Below are 7,104 nucleotides of genomic sequence, written 5' to 3' on the forward strand. Positions count from 1 at the left end.
ATTCTGTTCGAGTAGCTATATCCTTGTTGCGTCGTTTGTCAAAAACCAAAAAAAAAAAAAATTTGTCTGCAATTTTTGTGTCTTGTTACGTCAATTCAGTTGTGACTTTGTGTTCAATTCTGTCCGTATTCTTGTGTGTCAACAAATTCTTGTTTGGTTAAGTGTTTCTTGTGTCAAAAAAAAAAAGGAAATCTGCTCGCACGTGCCTTGTGCTTGTTGCCTTCGGTTTAGTTTTCTGTTCGCCGTTTGTGTTTGGTGTTGCACCAGATTCTGGTCGTAGATTGTCACCAATCTGACCTTGATTTGTGCCATAACTTGGTGGAAAAATTTCTGTCCAAGTAGTGCTACAAATCTGTCCGTCACTTGGTTGGTATTGTGAGTTGCGAACTTGTTTGTTGTACACCCCAATTTTGCCCACAGGTGTGCGTTATTGTTGCTAGCTCTAATCTGCCCAGGTTTTGTACTCTTGTTGCATCAATTCTGCCCAGCATCTAGTCATAGCCGAAACTACAAAAAAAAAAAAAAAAAACCCGCGGCTAGGGTTTTGTGCGGCTAGGGGACTTGCGCGGCTAGGGTTTGCCTTTTGGTTGTCAAATCTGTCCAAGTGTTCAATTGTGCATCTAAGTTGTTTGCGTAGCTTCCTAAAACTGATTTTGTGGCTAAACTTGTTTGGCGTTGGAATCTTGAAGAGGAACTACAAGGTCTTAAGGTTTCTTGAAATTCTTGATTACTATCTTGAAATTCTTGGAAGTCTTGAAGAAATTTTGCTAGTTTGAGGAAGTTGGGTTGTGTGTTTTTGCGTGTTGAGGGCTGGCCTTATTTCTGGAATTTTATTCCAGTTCGGCCAAGTCGTGATATTCGTTTGATATAAGAAAGAAAGAAAAAAAAACAGAAATGAAAAAAAGAAGAAAGCCATTCGGGTGGAACAAGCCAAACAAAGAAGGGCCGAACAAGAAAGAGGAAAACTTGGTTCGTTTATTGCCAACTCAGATTTGTTACATCTTGGGGTACCAAAACCAGAAAATTACACCAAGGAAAAGGAAAGGAACTCAAAAGTTTTGGCCTACCTCTTCTTGAAAATCTTGATCACCTTGAGCCTTGATCACTTGTACCACCCTTTGAGGTTCTTGGAGTTCTTGATTATCTTGATCCTTGAAAACTTGCACCTCCTTTCGAATAAAAAGTTTCTTGTACGTTCTTGCATCCATACGGGGCTTTCTTGGTTTAGGAGTAAATTTCTTGGGAGCTTCTTGAGGAAGTCTCTTGGGGGATCCTTGAGTGACATTGCTCACATTATCTTGAAACAAGAACCAAAGCTGCCTTGCCTTGCAAAGAGAGAGGGGGCCGAATTGTCTTGTTCCTTGAAGTGTGAAGGGGGCCGAATTGCTTGGAGCAAGTTGCGGCAGTGAGGGAGAGAGTTTTATAAGGGTGTAGCCGACTTGGGGAAGGGTTTTAAGGGGGAAAGAATTCTGGAAATTTTCAGTTGAGGGAGGAAAGAAACCAAACCTGTTTTGGAGTTTCCAAAGCCAACTTGATTTCCAAATTCATTTAGGAAACTAAGTACACATGTGAGAACCCTCATTTTTAAAGTACAAATTCCCCAAATTAATTGCCTTATTCTAGGATTTAAATCACATATTATATACCATTACATTAGCTTTTCTAGGTGTTATAATAATTTTCATGCATTACACCTTATTCCTTTTACTTGTAGTAAAACATTTTTTTTAAGATAATTTTAATTAATGCACCACTTACATTTTACCAAGTGTCTTTATATTAGTCGTAGAAATCTTACATGTAGGATTATAGGTGCTAAAATATGATTGGTATACTTGGAAAGATTAGTTAAAGGTGTTAAAATATTATTGGTGCATTTGGAAAGGTTAGTTAGAGGTGTTAAAATCTTATTGGTGCATTTGGAAAGATTAGTTAGAGGTGTTAAAGAATGATTGGTGCATTTGGAAAGGTTAAGACACCATTAGTCAAAGATTAAGAGAGAGTTGGACAAGTAAGTGGACATGTGGCAAAATCCTAGCCAAGTATCTTGTTGGAACCAAGATTAGAAGATTATTTAAACTAGCCAAGGCCTTTTCTTTTCTTGTGTTGGCCGAATTTCTGGCTTCAAGAGAGAGAGAGAGTGAGCTACATAATCTTGTTTTCTTACCATAGCAAATCAAGAACAACAATCAAAAGAGAAAGATTTGAGTTAGTAAGAGAGTTTCTCTAACTCCAAGTGTTTGATCCAAGCTTGAAGACTTACTTTGGTGAAGTGATTTTGGTGGTGCAAGCTCACTATAAGAGAGGTATATGTCCTTTAAATCTTGGTTTTTGATGATAGATCATGCACTTGAATTGTTAATAGCAAACATATAAGTTGTTTGGTTGAGATGTTGAGTTAGTTTCTTGAAGTAAACAAGTAGTAGCTAGGTTTCTTAGTATGTATACCAAGTGTTTGATGAAATGTTTGATTCTTATTCATGTTTGTTTATGAGGTATTATTATGTTTTAAACCTCTTTTGAGCTAGAACTACCACTTGATATGATGATTGAGTAGAAAACATGTAAGGGTGAAGATTGAACAAATGTTGAAAAGTGTAGGCTGGTTGCTTTGTCTAGGCTGGCCGGTTCTTGTAGGAGGGATTTTCCCTCAATTTTGCTGTTAAATTTTGTCCTCATCAAGCCTAATAAACTAGGTTAACTATTGGTTAAGCCTATGAGCAAGTTGGAATGGAGTTGAAGCAAGTAAAGTGGTGATTTTGAACCATTAGTAGACTGTTTTAGGATTCTTGTGGTTATGGGATCATTATGGCTACCTTAAATCATGTTGTATGTTATATTGTAAACTCCATTGATTCTAAGTGACTTGAATCCTTATATATGATCACTTGAGGAGTGAATTGGGTGAATTTGAATCAAAACTAATGAAGTTAGCCCTAGAACTAGAGTAGTTTGGTATAGGATTAATATTGATCCAGGGTTGGAAAAACAGCCACTTTGTCTGAATTACTGTTGTTGATAGGATATGAACCACAGTGTGATCTTGGTACCGTTGGAAATCCCTTCGAGTCTAGTTTCCAACGCCACTGACGGCACCTAATTTCGACTTTTCTACAATGAGTTATGACCGTTTTCCTAAGACTGCCAGGGCATGACTGTGCAACCCGAGAAGAAATCCTTAAGCATAATTGGAACTTTTCTTTTGCCAAACTTTCATGCACCTACTAAACCTGTTTTCTCATGAACTTTTACCATGGTTTGGACCTTGTTTGCATGACGGATTAAGTAGCTTAGACTACTCACTTGGTCTCTTATTAAGCCTAACCTAGTGGGGCATGAATCTAATTGTTAACGATTTCGCTCGTTGCCCTAGGTTTGGGAAACGAAGGTGACCGTAACTAAGACGTTTGACATCGATTGCTTCTTTTGATTGACAGGTGAGTGTTCCACGACCTGCTACTTGTTATGTGGGATACTTGTATATGTGAAAACCTTGATGTGCTATTGACTGAGCCAAACACTGTTTTAATTAAAGTTGGAAGCGAGTGTGTACTTTATCGCACTCGACCTTCCTTGATTTCCACTGAGGCTATATATATTGTTACACTGTGATGTGAAATTTTAATTGTGACTATGAATGAGTTGTTAGGGTGATATCCCTTCAACTACTGGTACTGTTTGGGTACCCAACCTCATAGGTGAGTCGGTTGTGTCGAGCCAGCAAGGGCTTGGTCGAGAAGGCCGATAAACCTTGAGGACTGTTTATTGTTCACTGGAAATTGAATCTTGCTTGGAGGTTCCTGGTGAAGCATAGCCGTTGTGCTTGTTTGTTGTGTTGTCCAGCACCACCAGTGATAAAATCCTCGGCTTGATACTGTTTCATTGGAATCCTTGAGCATTGGAACTCGGATTCCTGGTATACTCGAGTATTACCTAACTACTGTTTATGAAGTGCGGGCCCGGTGGGGGGTTGATTGGTGGACGGAGGCAGGTGAAAGTGGTGTTTTACGGACTTAATATTCTGTGTATACAAGTGTTGACGGAGTGTCAACGAAGACATTTATGATCAAGCTCAAGGGGATTTTGGCTTTTGAAAGCCACCCGTATCCTTGAATTGAATTGTGGTTAATTGTTATTGTATCATACGGTATTTATTTGAATTATTCTATGCCTTAATTTGGCTATGTGTTTACTTGCTTTACTTGGAACCTCACTGAGCTTTAGCTCACCCCACTCCCTTTGTTTTCCTTAACAGATCGGGGATGGACTAACGGTCAAGAGCTTTCTTAGCTTTGTTTTGCTTGAACTTGTAACTTTTGTTAAGATGACTTTACTTTTACTTTTGTAAGCTTGAGTCTATAAGTTGACTTATGTCATGTAATTCGTAGTATGGAATGGTAAGTGTGACTCTTAGCTTGCCGTATTAAGTTTTGAAAGTTGATTGATAGTTATGTGTTATTAGGGTCGTATGATTTAATTTGAAGCTATTTTTCCCAGTTATTTTGAGTTGCTAGTTCTTTGATCGACTGAGTCCCGGCGAGAGTTGGGCAGGCAGTCCGCTGATACCCTAGGGTTCGCCGTAGGGAGAGGTGGGGCTGTCACAACACAGTTGGATAACTCTTGTTCACTTGGACACTTCCCTATATTTTCTCATCCACTTTAGGAAGTTATCCTACATTTTCTCATCTATTCTAGGAAACCCTCCTATATTCTCTCTCACCTACTTTAGGAAACCACGCTTACACTCTAGGAAAGCTAGGGTTTCCTTCCTTTCTTGTATTCCATTGCTGCCTATTTCCTTGCTATCCGCTATGTGACGGCCCCACCTCCCTCTAAGGCGAACCAGAGGGTTCGGCGGGCCGCCTGCCCGGCTCTCGCCAGGACTCAGTCGTTCACTAAAGTCCTCAAATGAATTACAATATAAATCTCAAATATACATCAAATGGTCCACAAATATACATCCAAGTCTCCAATAATTACATGTCACAAATGCAGCGGAAACTAATTCCCAACTATACATCAAATGATTCCAAATCCAAAACAGTACAAGATATAGGCCATCCATTCACGTGAATAAGCACAACAAGTCCTGCCTTCGCCTGGAGCCCTGTGGAGGGGAATAAAATATTTTTGGGGTGAGCTAGAAGCTCAGCGAATAACCAGAAAATCAGTAATCAAATCGGTTTAACAATATTTCTTTTCAATGATGTCATAAATCAAATGATAAGTCCAGAAACGATTACAGCATTTACAAAACATTAAATATGGAGTATCAATAATTCAAGAAACATGTACAATGGAAAGCAATAGTAACATTCATGAAAAGGATACGTTCACTTTTTATAAATAATCTCTCGTTCATCTTTTTATTCGTTCATCTTTTTTTTTTCCGGACGTTGGCCGGTCTCCACCCATCCGGACGTAGCCGGACTCCACCCATCCGGACGTAGCCGGATTACAAGGTAATACTCGAGTATACCAAATTCACCCAGGGTCACCATATCGCCCGACCGAGTCCGCTTCTGGCTCGAGTCGATCGGTAACGACGGGCAGGGCCCAATTCAGCCAAACGGCTTACATTCATGCGCAACTAGCATTTAATCATTAATCATTGAAAATTTCATATTTATTTAGGTCGAGTGCGATAAAGTACACACTCGCTTAGAAAACTCGTTTTAACAATCATTAAAAGCACTTAACATATTATCAATCAATAATAACAAGCCAATAAATCAAGTGATATATCAAACAAGGAACACTCATATGCAAGCACGCATGATATGCAAGAAAACAGTTCAAAAGTAACATTGGAAATAGTTTAAAGGTAAATAATGCAAAAAAAACGGTTCATAAATAACTTTAGAAATAGTTTGAGGTCACTCACCTCCATGGCTCAGAAACCATCCATCATATATCATTGCCTTGCTCAAATCCAAGTCTTAGATCACAAACTCAATGCAAACAAGTCCTTTAAAAGTTCGGACAGCACTTCCCCTAAATTTGCTTACTTTTCCAGCCATCATGGCTTCATGATTTCCTCAGCCAGTCCCAAAGGTACACACCCAACAACAAGTTCATCCAATAGTCATTCAGCAAGCTCCAAGTAGTACTACTACAAGTCAAGCTCGGGAAAAGTTCGGAAATGAAGGTTAAGCTCAAAACCAGAAAAATAGCTTTTGACATCCTTTTGCGGTAATGGTACCAAAGGCACTACGATTGTCGGATGAAAGTGCAAGATACACCATTTCGAAGCTAAGAGATAGGGCTTCAATATTGCAGAAGGTCACTCAACCCAGTTTCGAGTGTAACCAGGTCAAAAATGCAAGATACTACATCAAAATCACAAAAATGGATTCACAGAACGCATTCTAGCGGAAACGTCATAACTCAGGCTCTCCAAGTCCAAATCCAGAAATTCCAAAACCAGCTGAAAGCTAAGAAACAAGGATAAATTTCATCAGAAGGCCTCAACATCCAATTCGGAAGCAATTCCAGACAAAACAACCAATTACAGTCGCAAATCCCAATTTCGGGTAAACCAGAACAGCAATAGTAATTTTGACTTTCTCACTCTACGCTACTCCGATTGACCTGAAATTTTGTAGACACCTCTAAAATGTCATTCCCTACAACTTTCATGTTTTAAGCAAAGGCCAATTCGGTCTCTATCTAGGACCTAAAAATTCGGACAGAATGTTCATCACAAAACCCTCACTTTTCAATTTTTGGTCCAAAACAGAAATTGGTTGCAACTAATCACTTTTTGCACCTCATAGAGTCCTTAAACATCATTTCCAATCATCATACATGACCCCATAATCATATCCATATGAAAACAGAAAAATCCTCAATAATTATAAAACTTCACCAATTCAACCAAAATCAAGATATAATCCATCAAACCATCTCTTTAACTCACATAAGCCACTAATTAAACATGATTGAGAAGAAAAGGGAGGTTCCTTAGCTACTCACCTTACCAACTCAAGAAAGGAAGCAACTTAGCACCTTGGTCTTCCAAACCACTTCACAACCAACCTTAATACCACTAAACTAAGAGGTTTTATGGAGGAAATCCAAGTTTAATCGGTTAAATTGTTTGAT

The 7,104-nt window shown here is 38.9% G+C and overlaps 1 long non-coding RNA gene across 1 annotated transcript; it reads left to right on the forward strand.

Annotated features, from left to right (window-relative positions):
* The first annotated feature begins 2,228 nt into the window (after positions 1 to 2,228).
* On the forward strand, positions 2,229 to 4,275 carry LOC140035957 (uncharacterized). The gene is made up of 3 exons (XR_011839852.1): positions 2,229 to 2,306; positions 3,374 to 3,437; positions 4,256 to 4,275. It is a non-coding gene; the product is annotated as an uncharacterized lncRNA (long non-coding RNA).
* The last annotated feature ends 2,829 nt before the right edge of the window (positions 4,276 to 7,104 follow it).

The sequence above is a fragment of the Coffea arabica genome, chromosome 2c (genome assembly GCF_036785885.1).
Source record: "Coffea arabica cultivar ET-39 chromosome 2c, Coffea Arabica ET-39 HiFi, whole genome shotgun sequence".
NCBI lineage: Eukaryota > Viridiplantae > Streptophyta > Magnoliopsida > Gentianales > Rubiaceae > Coffea > Coffea arabica.